This window comes from Xenopus laevis, chromosome 2S (assembly GCF_017654675.1).
Source record: "Xenopus laevis strain J_2021 chromosome 2S, Xenopus_laevis_v10.1, whole genome shotgun sequence".
Lineage (NCBI taxonomy): Eukaryota > Metazoa > Chordata > Amphibia > Anura > Pipidae > Xenopus > Xenopus laevis.
This window is the reverse complement of record NC_054374.1, coordinates 44,600,547-44,616,109: the sequence shown is the minus strand read 5'-3', so window position 1 is coordinate 44,616,109 and position 15,563 is coordinate 44,600,547.

The window sequence follows — 15,563 nt, the reverse complement described above, 5'->3', positions numbered from 1 at the left end:
AAAACTTCGACCCCCTAGTTCGCCACCTAAAAGCTACCGAACCCAATGTTAGCCTATGGGGAAGGTCCCCATAGGCTTGGCTAAGTTTTTTTGGATAATCCTTCGATCGTTGGATTAAAATCCTTTGATTCGAAGGATTTAATCGTTCGATCGAACGATTATTCCTTCGATCGTTCGATCGAAGTATTTGGGCAAAATCCTTCGACTTCGATATTCGAAGTCGAAGGATTTTCATTCCCAGTCCAATATTGAGGGTTAATTAACCCTCGATATTCGACCCTTGATGAATTTGCCCCTAACAGTAACAGTAACTATAAAAAGAAGTGCCTTCAAAACACCCAGATCACAAACTTTATATTCCAAAATGAAAGAAAACCAATCCTGAAACTATAAGATTTATTACTACAAATTGTCACAAGTGGCATGCTATTAAAACAATTCTAATTTTACATACTGCTACAGGGCTTTCCAACCATATTAAAGAGTTTCCACAGATCACTTTGAGACGAGCCTCTAATTTACAAGACAAACTTATATGCAGTCATTTCTGTAACAGTAAAAACAAGTTACAAACAAGGGACCATAATCAGGGTACTTTTCCCTGTGGAACATGTAATATCTGTCCCTTTGTTGTAAACATTTAAACTACAGCAGAATTCGGCACTAGGACCCTGAAGAAACCGAAGAATTACCTAATGATCACATGACTACTGACAACCAATGGGCACAACCGAGAGGATGTAAATATCGCAAGACTTGGTGGCCATTTTGCCTTTGAGAAAGCCTATACAGGTGAAATGTATGTCAGGCGTTTGCTCTATCGAGTGTTCTTACTGAAGGGAGGAGGCACTCTGCAGGGTGGGCTGAATGGTGGTAGCAGTTTCCTTCTAATAATGGAGGTAGCAGACCGTTGGACAGACAGGTGATGTTGTTACCAGCACTCGCACAGACTTAATTTTCCAATTTTCGGTGTTGCATTTGCGCTAGCCATAGGGAATAGGCCACACTTACTTAGGTGCCTCTGAGAGGACAAAGCGCCAGTTACTCTATGCACACCGTATTGGAAAGTGTTTTTATATTTCGTGAATTCCTTCTTTTAATTTTAAAAGTTATGTTTTATTGAGTGATTCCTTCTTCTACAGACTAGTGGAATGCGAACTGTTGCTTACGTAATTAGCACCCCTTACACTATTGCACTTTATTAACTCTTTTTATCACAAGATATAATAATGACAACACATCAAAGTGTGGACACAATGAATTTATTTTGAATGAATTTATTTGCACTCATCCAAAAAAATTTTAAGGCATTAATTATTCCTTTCATGGTTTCCAAGTTACACACACAATCTAATTGTATTTATTAACCTCGTTAGCTCTTCTTTGCAGTTCCTTTCTTTCTGGTACAAATTCATGTTAACTGAAGGTAGGAACAGACACATCAAGGTGAAGAAAATCAAAGGCAAGGTTTAATGCAGCAGGAAGGCTGATATATAGTCAGGGGCATATTAAATAAAATTCAACTTTTTCTCACTTCCTTTAAAAAAAAATTTGACCAAAGTCTCAAACACGAATGCCCTTAATTTACCAATAACTCTTCTCAATAAAATCAGTGCAAGAAAATTAATCGAGAATTAATTCAAAGCGTGCAACTTTTTCAAACTGTCACTCCAAAAACTCGAATTTTCGAGTATTACAAAAAACTAGAATTTATTGGATTATTAAACAAAAACCAGTGCAAACAGCCTGAAACTGTTGAGAATCCTGAAGGGAGCATCTGCCATGGACTTCTACATGATTTTGACAGGTTTTAGCTGGAGTATTTTAGGATTTGTATTTTTAGCATAGGAGCATAATACATTTTGAAAAATGCAAGTTTTTTTTTGCCCATTAAAACTTGCCTAGAAAAATTTGACGCTTGATAAAAAGGCCCCTCAATGTCAGGAAACTTGGGATTAAAGCAAGTCTATGCACAAACAGGACCAGTACACAGAAGTACTTCCCTGGGGATGTTCCCAGTGGTTTGATCACCAGTCAAAAGCAGAAATACAAGTTTTGGGGGGTTTGCCTCTTCCTTAGACAAGCCCCTTTGTCAAGAAAGACCAGGCAGACTAGGGTGAAAGCAGTAACAAATTAGGGGCATCTATCGACCTCAAACATCATTGTCATTAGGCTTTAAAGGTTTCAATTTGGCACCAAAGGTGCACTGACTTTACATTGCACTTCCGATATCTCGCTTACACAGGCGCTGATCCAAGATCCAACATTGCAATTGTTGTGTGCTGCTGTCAATACTTTTGGGTCATTGTCCTCAGTGGCGTAACTAGATATTACTGGGCCCCACAGCAAATTATTTTTCAGGCCCCCAAAATGTTTAGAGGTTGACTTGTTTCTCCAATATTTATTGAAATTGTATATGAATTAGGGCCTCATGGGGCCCCTATACCTCCTGGGCCCCCCTGCAGCCGCAGGGTCTGCTTCCTCTATAGTTACGCCCCTGATTGTCCTGCTGGAAGGTGACAGCAATTTTGTTGATGGATCCGCACACACACTATTTATATGCAGTTTGTTTAAATGTATTCAATTTATTACATTTCTCAAATACACTACTGTATCAACATTTTGGGGGGATTTAACCTCCCTTCATCCTGATGAAGGGAGGTTAAATCCCCCCCGAAACATTGATACAGTGGTGTATTTGAAATAAATGTAAACAATAGCGTGTGTGCGGATCCATGAACAAAATTGCCGTTGCTGTGAGATCTTGCCGGGTCAGCAGATGACCAGCACCACCATTGCAGTTAGGTAAACAGCGGGAGTGCGGTGGATTAATCAAAACTGCGGGAAGGTGAACCTCCATCCCAGTCTCAAATCACAGGCAGACTGACACAGGTTTTGCTCAAGAATATCCCTGTATTTAGCACCATCCATCTTTCCCTCAACTGGGACCAGTTTCCCAATCCCTGCTGCTGAAAAACATCCCCACAGCATGATGCTGCCACCACCATGTTTCACTGTGGCAATGGTGTTCTTGGGGTGATGGGATGTGTTGGGTTTGCGCCAAACATAGCATTTTATTTAGAGGCTGAAAGTTCAATTTTAGTCTCATCTGACAAGAGCACCTTCCTCCATGCATTTGGGGAGTCGCCCACATGCCTTTGGAAAACTCAAAACATGCCTTCTTATTTTTAACTAAGTAATGGTGTTTTTCTTGCCTCTCTTCTAGTGATGGGCGAATTCGCGAAACGGCAAAAAATTCGCAAAACGGCGCCGGTGTCTCGTTTTTTCGACGCTGGCGCCCGTTTTTGACGCCGGCGCCCCTTTTTGACACCGGTGTCCGTTTTTCGGAAAAAAAATTTTGGACGCCGGCAAATTTTTTCGCTGAATTTTCGCGGGCGTTTCGCAAATTTATTCGCTGGACGCGAATCGCGCAAATTCACCGCGAATTCGCGCCTGGCGAATAAATTCGCCCATCACTACTCTCTTCCATAAAGCCCAGCTCTATAGAGTGTACAGTTTATTGTGGTCCTATGGGCAGATACTCCAGTGTCTGCTGTGGAACTCTGCAACTCCTTCGGGGTTACATTTGGTCTCTGTGCTGCCCCTGATTAATGCCCTCCTTGCCCGGTCTGTGAGTTTTGGTGGGCGGCCCTCTCTTGGCAGGTTTGTTGTTGTACCATTGTTGTGGTACCATGTGAGAAAAGGTGTGTTTATACTGACAGATCATGTGACACTTAGATTGCACACAGGTGGACTCCATTTCACTAATTGTGTGACTTTTGAATGTAATGAGTCGTGCCAGGATTTTTTTAGGGGGTGAATACATATGCACATGCCAATTTTCAATTTTTTTTTTTAATTCTTTTTTTTATATTTTTCTTTCACTCCACCAACTATTTTGTGCAGATCCATCACATAAAATAACACGACAGCTCAGAAACCAGTACAATTAGCATCAGAATTTAGTAATCAGCCCCATAGCATCAGCTTATATGACAGACAAAGCTCATTTTCTGCTTAAAGGGATACTATCATGGGAAACTTGTTTTTTTTTTAAAAATGCATCAGTTAATGGTGCTGCTTCTGCAGACTTCGGCACTTAAATCTGTTTTTCAAAAGAGCAAACAGATTTTTTAATATTTGATTTTGAAATCTGACAAGGGGCTAGACATAATGTCAGTTTCCCCGGTGCCCCCAGCCATGTCCCATTGTGAAGCCTTCAGTAACATTGAATAGGAGAAACAATAGCCTGCATGAAAGCAGTTCCATAGTGCAGCACTGGCTCTTTCTGAAAGCACATGACCGGGCAAAATTACCTAAGATGGCCGTCTACACGCCAATATTACAACTAAAAAAATATATACTTGCTGACTCAGGAATTAAATTTTATATGGTAGAGTGATTTATTTGCAGAGTAAAGTGTAATTTAGAAATAAAAACTACACCATAAAAATCATGACAGAATTTCTTTAATGATTTGAGGCAACCCCTAACTTTAACCACTAGGCAACCAAATCATGGAGCACCAGGCAGCATTTGGGGTCATATAAAAAGTCCAAATTTATTGAAAATATATCATAAAATCATGTTAAGCAACCAAGTGAAACAGCCCCACGCTTAACGCGTTTCGTGGCCTCACGCCACTTCTTCAGTGCTTATATTTTCAATAAATTTGGACTTTTTATATGACCCCAAATGCTGCCTGGTACTCCATGATTTGGTTGCCTAGTGGATACAGTTTTCAGCGTGTTCTTCCGGAAACGCGTGCATGTTTCAGCACAGACGGCAAGGTCGGCATACAGCAAGTTCGGGTCAGTGCTCTCTATTATTTGTAACCCCTAACTTTAACTTTTAAACAGCTGCTTAAAGCACACATGGAAAACTCATGTGACAACTTTATAGGCCTGGATCATGACTACTGTAGAGATGCTGATCCTTTAGGCTGGTTCAGTATATAAAATATGGCTTTTTCAGCCATATTCATTTTTAGGATTTAGTTCTCCTTTAATGTGTTAATTGCTGTGGATTACCCAGAATGGCACCTGATATGTATGTCTTTTTTAAAGTAATATAAATAAGTTATATGTCCTGCATTTAGTAGTTTCATTATTCATTATTTTGATAATTTATTACTGCTCTATTGCCCAAAACATTATATAAATTTGCCAGCCATAATGCATTACAAGCAGTGGAAAGCTAGTGGCAATGAAATGGTTAGACATACTGTAATCCATGTAGTTAATGTTTAATATATGCTGTAAAATAATGAAATCCATTTTATTTAGGAAACTTTTTACCATAATTTGGTTGTCATTAATCTATGATGTTGATTTATTTTTGGTTCAGAGAGTTGGAAAGTATTAGCATAGGGAATCACTTCAGAGAATTTATGAAATTAGCCTCTCCAGCACAATTAAAGGCAACAAAGTAGGGTGCAATTAAAACCACATTGCTGATCAAAGCAATTGGATATAAGGCTGGAGATTTTCGGATGCTTACATACTGATTACATGCTCAGCATTGCAGGAAGGCAAGCCAGATCTGTTTCGATACTGCACATGTCTTGAACCTGGTGAATTTGTAGCAGCTTATGCTTTGTTATTAACCAGTCCATCTCCACTGGCCTCAGCACTGATGATCAAAGTAATCGGAGAGAAAGCCCTATATTAGAGAATACTTCGACAAGAATTACAAAATGGATGCTCGGCATTCTAAAAAGGCAATGTGAATCTTTTCTGATATATATGGCGTGTGTTGTCTACCGCAGAAACATATATAAAATATATCTTTCAACTAACATAAAAATTCAAGTTATGAACAAACCTACATACCCTATCCCATACGTACCCCAGGAACTGCCTATTTATATATAAATATATATATTTCCTGGCACTTATATAGCACCAATACAATTCAGCAGAGTTTTGACATCATTATTCAGGGGGTAAGTAACGCACTTTTTTTTAGGAAACCCATGCAGACACAGGGAGAACATGCAAATTTCTTGCAGATAGTATCCAAGCCAGAATCAAGCTCTGCAGGGCAGAAACGCTGTTCATTGAACCACCATGCTACTCACTTCTTTACACTCATGACTCTGACATATTTATTTTATGCCTTATCTATATTTCTCACACTTCATATTCAGCATTACTAATTCCAGAACATCTACCGCTACCTTTGTGGGTTCTTATAGAGTACTGAGCTTATATTATTTTTGAGCCAACAATCACTCAAGCAGGATGGATGGAAGGCAAATTAAATCTTGGCAATGATTTTGTGATGTGCCTTTCCTCCAGATTCCCTGTAGCTACTCTTTATGGAAATAACTAATTATACACTGTGCACAACTGATATTTTATAAACAGAATTAGGTTTGGTATTGGCAGTTCTTTTTTTCATTTTCAGTATATTCAACAATGCAGCACACAGCACAATAAAATTGATCATCCCCATCTTTTGTCTAACTTGCTACACCATTATCTCTTATTTAAGTTTACTGGTTGTTTACTATGTTGAATTATTTTAAAAAAGAGAAGAGAGAAAGAACCTTGTTTGTTACTATAAAATGCCTTCATGGGTTAAAAATAACCCTCACTTCTCTGGATAGTGTATCAATTAACTTGAATAATTAGCTTCTTCCACTCAATTCATTCACCACTTGGTTAACACCAATATATTGGACCCACACCTTGTGACAATAAATATAAAGTGCTTGTGCTTAATTTAATACAACCAATAAAATATTGATTGTCGCTACACCGGCTCTGTGTGTTTTTTTTATAAATTTTTTAAATTATTCTAGTGTTAAAACATAAGACAATTGATTTATACAAATTCCTAATATTCTATCAATTGATTAATAAATTAGCAGTTGATCAATTTAAATTATAAAGTGCCTGTGCTGCATTAATTGATTAAACACCTTTTAATTCATGTTTATCATAGCAATTAATATAATAAATGTAAAAGGTGACCAGTGCTAAGAATTCTTAAGTTAAAAATTAAATTAAATTAGTGCTTCACAATTGGAGATTTGCACAGCTACTCCTTAAGAATAAGTGAGGAATTGAGAAAATAGATAGTTGGTGGAGTTGCTCCCAAAAATTCTAACTATTCCAGAAACTGGAGGGCTGCGGTCTCGTTTATTAAAACTTTTTTACTATGTTGAAGGCTAATAATGCCAAAACATTGATGTTGAACTTTGGAGTTACTGTATGTCATTATTAGCTTAATGGTGCTTACTTTAAATTCTAGTTGGATCTTGACCATTATCCTTTAGAATAGCTGTTATAGCCGTTTGGCTTAAAAAACCCAAGCGCTTGCAATTTTGTTTACCAGAACCTTAAGTGTTGAAAATAAAAAAGGTCAGCCGTTGCCCTCCCACTTAAAGAAAAATAATATATTGTTTAACAATTTAGAGATATATGCATACCACAGTATATTCTTCCATATACTTCATCTGTTTAAATCTCATATTTTTTCAATAAATAAAGTCATAAAACATTACCATAGTCACTAGGCTGTATATACCTTGGGGTTTCACTGCTGCTAATGCTCCTGATTGGAAGCTGTTATGCTCACGTACCTAAACTGGAGTACTGAAAGCAGATGCCTCCATTCGAAATGTTCCAAGGAGGTAACAGAAAAAGCCAAGAAAACCATAGCAATGCAAGATAAAAACAGGAAGGCTATACATGATTTCCCCCCAATGAAACTACTAATATATAACAAACATTTTTTACTTGAAATTTTAATTTCCTGTATAACCCCACACATCTGAGACAGATGTTTCATGTTAGTTTGGTAGGAAGCATTTAACTTTAAGTTTTTCACATGGACAAGCTGTTGAATAGGAAATAGTTTTAGATGTATGGCAGAGCTGACACTTAGCATAAACAGAGTCTCGAAGTATGATGCCGAGTTCTTCAGCTTCTATGAATTTATCATGTCTTCACATATATGATTAGCATTAGAGTGTGCAAAACACTAAATGGATGATATTTTTTAGAAATTGTACTTTTTTGGTTATATTGGCTTGACTAATGACTATAGATTATTATTTGGCCTTAGAAGCAGACTTTATTTTTATAGACTCCAGAAAAGCAGTTTTTCAGCATAGGCTGTAGGAGATATATTTTTATAGACTGAAATGTAGATTCATTTTATTTTTATACTGTAACTCAGAATGTGCTTCTTATTATAGCAATCTATACATTATAGTATAAGAGCAAATCATATTTAAAAGAGAACAAAAGTAAAAATCACTGGATGTGAGTCAATTTGTCCTTAAACGTCTACCATGGGCGATGCCTAGGAAAATGGGGCTGTGCCCGCTTCAGAGATAACCCAAAGTTGGCACTTTATAAAAAAGAACACCACCCCTGGTGTTTCAAATGGGGGGCACTGACCCCAGCAGCAAAACAACTATTGCTCTGTTAGTAATTTATTGTTACTGTTACTTTTATCACTTATCCTTCTATTCAGGCCTCTCTATTTATCTCCCAGTCTCTTGTTTAAACCACAGCCTAGTATCTATGATAGATTAAACCCTAGCAACCAGATAGCTGCTAACATTTTAAACTGGAGAAATAAAAAAATGGGAGACTAATTGTAAAGTGTTTCAGAATATTACTGTCTGTATCATACTAAAAGTTTATTTAAAGATGAGCTTCCCCTTTAATTTAGTCAGGGTCCCCCGATGTTTGTCAGGGTTTTAGTCTGGTTTATTGCTTATTATCATTATGTGACTGTCGCAGACACTTTCCCATGCCTCACCTATTGGGAGATAAGAATAGCACTCGAGAAACAATAGCTTATTTGAAAGCAGTTCTATTGTGACATTCCTACACACCAAACTAAAAAAAATATATTAAAAAAATACATTTATTGGTTCAAGTATAAAACTTTAAATGGTGGAATGAATTACTTGTAATGTACTTCATGTAATTTAGTAATAAAAACTATACCATAAGTCCCATGGGGCTCTGCATTGGATCCACTTTTATTTAAAGGAGAAGGAAAGGCTCTATTTACTTGGGGGTGCCAAAAGTTAGGCACCACCAAGTGATTGTATATACTGGGCCGGTGCTCCTATAAGGAGAAAACTGCACTGGTTCTTTCAGCATGCACCACAGAGCGATCAGCTTCAGGCTTCTTCTTTCTTTGCGTGCGCAGTAAAACGAAAAGTCGAACTTTAATGAAAAAGACAACTATTTTGTTCTACTGCGCATGAGTCTGCCCCGAGAAATTTGAAGAAAGAAGAAGAAAGAAGAAGAAAGAAGCTGATTGTTCTGTGGTGCTTGCTGGAAGAACCACCAGGGTGTGAGGTAAGTATATATAATCACTTGATGGTGCCTAACTTTTGTCACTCCCAAGTAAATATACCTGTCCTTCTCATTTCAATTCATTAATGACTTAGGGGAGGGTATTGTAAGTAATGTATAAGGGTTTGCAGATGACACAAAACTATCCAGCCCAATTAATTCCATCCAGGATGTGGCATCCTTGTAGCAGGATCTTGACAAACTGGCAAATGTGGTGGCTTAGTGGCTGATTAGATCCAATGTTAATAACTATAAAGTCATGCACCTGGGATGTAAAAATATGCAAACCACCCTTTATGGGTCTGCACTAGGCAAATCCATAATAGAAAAGGACCTTGGAGTTCTTGTAGATAATAAACATGGCAGTAGCAAGCAATGCCACTCAGCAGCTGCAAGGGCAAACAAGGTCTTGAACTGTATTAAAAGGGGCATAGATTTGCAGGAGAAATGGGTAATTCTTTCACTTTACAGAGCACTTGTAAGGCCCCCATCTTGAATATGCCATATAGTTTTGGTGCTCAAATGGGACATTATTGAATTAGAGAGGGCAACTAAGTTTTTAAAAGGTATGGAAAATCTCAGCAATGAAAAAGGACAAGATAGGGTTGTTTACAAAGGAGAAGAGGAGCTTGGGGGTGATATGATAACTATGTATAAATATTTAAGGGGATCATATAATTATCTCTCTGATGCTTTATTTACCAGTAGGACATAAGGTCACCCATTCCGATTAGAAGAAAGTGGGTTCCAGCTAAATATTTGGAAGGGTTTTTTTTACAGTGAGAGCTGTGAAGATGTGAAATTCTCTCCCTGAACCAGTCTTGCCGGCTGATACATTAGATAGCTTGGATGGCTTTTTAGCTAGTGAGGGAATACAGGGTTATACAAGATAGCTAATGTACAAGTTGATCCAGGGACTGTTCTGAGTCAGGTCTTGGAGTCAGGAAGGATTTCAACAATTGAGGCTTCAATTGTTTTTTTTGCCTTCCTCTGGATCAACTAGCAGGCAGTTTATATATAGACTTAAAAGGTTGAAATTGATGGATGTGTGCAGCGCCGTTCCTGTGGTCATTGCTGCCTGAGGCAGCTCCAGTAATGCCGCCCCCCCAGCCCGATTACATTTCCAAGGCAGAAACGCTAGTGCGTTGAGTTAAAATTGGATACAAGTTGCAATATTTAATCAGATCCTAGTAACTGTAAGTTGAAAATAATTGCTGTTCTACCCAAAAGATACTAGTTTCATTAGTTAAAACAGAACACACTAGTTGTACCCTACTTTTGTCTTAAGCAAGAGAAGGGTAGCACAGCTCATACAAGGAGCAGGCAGACAACTAGCAGATTATTTGGCTCACTGATATACTGCTGAGTATCTACCATTATAAAGTTAGCAACAAGGGAAATGGTGGTCTCAGACAGCATTGTAGACAGTGTGCTTAGAAATTGCTTAGTGCTTAGAAATGCTCTGTGTGTCACTGCCACAAGGTATGTATGCGTAAGCAACAGTGATGGGAGAATCTATCCCGTTTTTCTTCTCCAAATAATTTGCAAAACAGTGAAAATTCGCGAAGCGCATTAAAGTCAATGGGCATCCGAATAATTTTGATGAGTGACAATTTTTTATTTCGACATGCAACAATTGTTTTTTTTGCAGCGGATTTTTGCACAGGCAAATTTTCAATGCAATATCATGAAAACAAATGTATTCGCCCATCACTACTAAGCAAATGAGACTAATGAGAAATACACCAAGAAAAAACTGAGAATAAAGCTTTATACATTTAGGCTGCTCGGTGCCCCTGCTTCATTGTTTTGAATCCAATCAGCCTGTGTGTGGTTACACAGAGTGAAGCAAAATAAGCACATTTCAATCTTCATAATACATGGATTGAGTGAAATAAATTAACCTTTTGCAGTAAAAATATACTGTATTTAGAGCACTTTATAGTGTCAAAAAGCTGCCAAATCCAGTACCGTATTGCTGAGAAAAAGAGGATTATACAGACCAGGAGTAACCTTCCATTGCTATTTCTGTTGTAACAATCTCAGGAAAATTAAAGATAAATGATAAAATCCAGAATTTAATACACTCCTGAGAAAAAAAAACTCTTTATGTTTCTCTGATATATAATATTCTGAAGCTACTATTGGCAGTAACTATATTGCTTTGAAGCAAGCCAATTATGTAAAATTATACAGAATTCCGAGATGGTTAGGCTTCTACAAAATAGCAGCAAAAATAATATTATTATAGTTAAAGCTAAATTCAAGCATTGATAGGATCCCTATCATGTCCTATAAGTGAAAATAAAATTGTTGCCCCATCATGTGATCCCTTTAGATATGTGCAGTTTAAGTAAACAAACCACAATTCTAGAAGATAACATTTTGTACAAGGGAAGACACCAGTGAACCAAATTAGACAATGTTTCCTTAGTTTTAGAATAGACTGATTATTAACGAAGAAAACATATTAGCAAAAAAGCGAAAGTGAAAATTTGGAGTAGTTTCAGCAAAAATGAAAATTCCCATCAACGTAAATTCACATCCCTTATGCAGGAGAATTTTTTTCCATTGAATATTCTTCAATTTACTAAGAGCACAAGAACAAATTTCCGCCAAAAGAAATTTCTCCAGGTTCATGCTGGCAAACAAACATTATAAAGATAGAACAGCCAATCTAATTATCTTCATCACCCCATTGTGCTAATTTTGCATATATGTTGTTTCTTCATGGCCAAAAATCTTTAGAGAGAGAATTAGGTGAAAGTTAACATTCGATAAATTTGGGTTTTTCGAAATTCAATAAATACACCTCTAAAAATCTCACAGGAATGAATAGAGTGGAGAAATGTTACAGAGGTGGTTTCACACCTGAATCTGACCTAATCTGCCTGCTGATGCAATTTTATGATTGCACTGCAAGATCATGTCTATCGGGTATCCCTTGGTTTGGAGAAGATACTGGATTTCTCAACCAGTTGTATTATTTACTACAAGACAATAATTATGCTGTTATATGCACTCCTTTTAAAACACATCTGCACTAATGACCTGAAGTTTTGATTTTGGCAAGCATTTATTAATGATGAGAAGCTATGCTTATCATCTTCCCCTGGGCTGGTAAAGGTAAAACAAAGCAAGGAAGAGAGGTGGAGCAGCGGCAGGGAGAAGAATGACTGGAACTTGCCCTGGCAATTATAGGATGAATGTTAAGAAACCTTGGCTTATTCCATATCCCCTAGTTAGTTCGAAAATCTGTTACAAATGCATTTCTTGCTTATTTCATCATTGTTGAAGTATCAGAGAAGCTTATGTTTTGGACTTTTGGCTCTCTTAATATATGCAGCCTGATCCAAAGTTTTCCAAATATAAAACAGTAGGGTTTTTCTGAACTTGAGGGAGTTGATTGCTTTATTTATTTAATAATGCAACAGAAGAGTGCAGTAGGGAAAATGTGTTTACTGGCAGATGCCATTTATTTCCTGAAGTTCAAATAAAATTCAAGATATATATTGTAACAACCCATTTCAAAATATTACAGCTTTTGGGGCCATGAGTAGCCCAAAAGTGCATGTGATATCTGAAAAAAACTGCCAGGCAGATTTCAGAGAGTCAATTTTGGCACGATGAATCTTTTAACTGAATATAATCCTATCAGCATGTGTGCAGTTAATGACTAAGAAGAAGAAAGTGTCTCCTGTTTGGAGTGTGGCCACCGGGCTACCCATTCTAAAGTTTATTTCTGGCAGCTATCTAGAAATATAGTAGTCCTTGACTGTGCTCTGCTTTCCTACATCAATGGATGACTCACTCAGAGTCTCCACGGAATCAATTAAACATTCTCTGGTGTGTCATCTACAAGAAGCTACCAGAAGTGTAAATCGTACATTCAAATCTCAATGTCTAATCTGCAGCACAAAATAATACACTTTTTGAATCCGGTGAAAAAAGGGTACTTCAACTAATATACCAATAGTTTCAAGAAGTTTATATGGAATCATTTTTGAAGGCAACAAGGCAGACTCCTCTTTTCATTAAGCTTAAAGTAACTGCTCACTTTTGAGTTAACTTTCTCTTTAGTGTCCCTACTATCCATAATCCAGTTTTTTTATTCAAGCCAATGCTTGGTTGCCATGGTATATTGCACACTAGCAACAAGATATCTGCTGAAATTCTAATCAGGAAAGCAGCTGAACATAAAGCCAAATAATTAAAAACTCAAAAGATGTAAAAATGACCAATTGCAAATAGTCTGTTACTGGCTGCATCATACTAAACATTAAATTAAAGTTGAACCACCCCTTTAAAGGCTCTATAACATATTGAGAAAGAGCTTGGCTATTATTATAATTTTTGCTCACTTTTAAATGTGCTAGGATATTTAGGTATGATACAGTACATGAATGGGCCATATTTAATTCAGAGATAAAAAGTTATCGCATGGTCTATCATGTGAAAACTCATGGAAGAGGTTCAGCTCTAATTCAGTTCCATAGACTTCAAAAGAGTTTTCACATGGTAAACCGTGTTTTTCTGAATTGAATTGCATCTCAAACTAAATTTCGTCCATGACTTTTCATTAGAACTTTTTCTCAATGAATTGAATCTGGCCCATTGTCCCCTATTATAGCTTTATTTTCAGTCATTGTGGAAAGTATCTGTACCATAAAACCGTGCAAACGTTCAAGTCCACTCAGCACTTTAGTAATGGCTTTATGTAAGATATCATAAATTTATTTTAAAAAGGTATTTACATGTGGAAGTGCCTCTGAGGCCCACTACAATGGGAATGTGAGTTTGCTGGCATTTCTTTACGATTTTATCATGGAGTAAAAAGTCATGTACAGATATTTATTGTCAATAAGGAATATTGGTATATATTTGAAGGTTGTAATGTCCATACTTGGCAGCTTTTAAGCTGATAAGGCCAAGGGACTTTGCGGCACGGGAATATGAACTATTTCACAAACCCAAACGAGTTGTCAAAAAGAAGCATTAAAAAGTAAACACTTGTAATCAAAGTGATAAGAGAGCTGGCTATACATGTGCAAACCCGAGAATAGAGCCTAGAGTTTGAATAAACTGCCTGTCAGATCAAGGCTTGGAGCTCTTGCCCTCAAATGTCATTGTTTTGTAGTAATTAACACTGAAATATGTCTTCTAAACACAGATGTTACTAAAGAACTATAGTGAAGAAATAGCAAAAAGGCAAAAAGTAATCAGCTTTTGGGATGATATGTCATGCAGTAGGTGGTCTCCCTTTTGTGGCTCCTTTACTTGTTTACATATCACTTATTAAGGCTGCATTAAGGCAAATCTATTTGTATCAGTTGCCCTCCAGGGACTGCAGTTTAATTAGTTTCTAAAAACACATGTTCCACCAACCAATATCTCATTCTTTCTCATATATATATATAGATATATATATAGTTACACTGTGGTAGAAATTTTATATATATATATATATATATATATATATATATATATATATATATATAACCTGAATCAGACGCTTGCACTCTGAACCAGTCTTCCATAAGTGTGGGTGCAGGGTTAAAGTATTTATGTATAGTTCAAGAGGACCGCACTCCTTGGTTAGTGAACCTGAATACTGGATGCGCAAGTTTGAAAAATAAAGATATTTTTGGTTCACTAACCAAGGAGTGTGGGTCCTCTTGAACTATATATATATAATATTTTTTTTAAGTGTAACCACACTATAACCAAAGCAAATTAAAAAAAATATATATATATACATATACATTTTTGATGAAGATACATGCACCCATGCCAAAATAATCACTACAGAAACTGGAGAGCACTCCTTGATCTTTATCTCAAAAATTGCAAATACATTAATTCAAACTTGTTACTTTTTCAATCTCTGCTCCAGTACCAAGAAACAATGCTCTTTACAAAATAAATCTTCAACATTTTAAAAGGGCACTGGTTCATTCCATTTAGCTATGGACATGGCAAATACTGTATACCATTTTAGGGACACTTGCCTAAACGTTCAACATTTATAGGAAAAACAAGATTTTTGTGACTGTTGTCACAATTTTTTGTAGTATTTTGAACATACAAAACTTATATTTACTACTTTTTAAAAATGATTGTGATTTCAGTTTAGATGCATTTTGAGGACAGGTCACTCATATGTATAGTCTGAAATGATCTAATATTTGTAATGGCTTTGCATGGATGAATAAATGATCCCTGTTTTTTTTTTCTTTG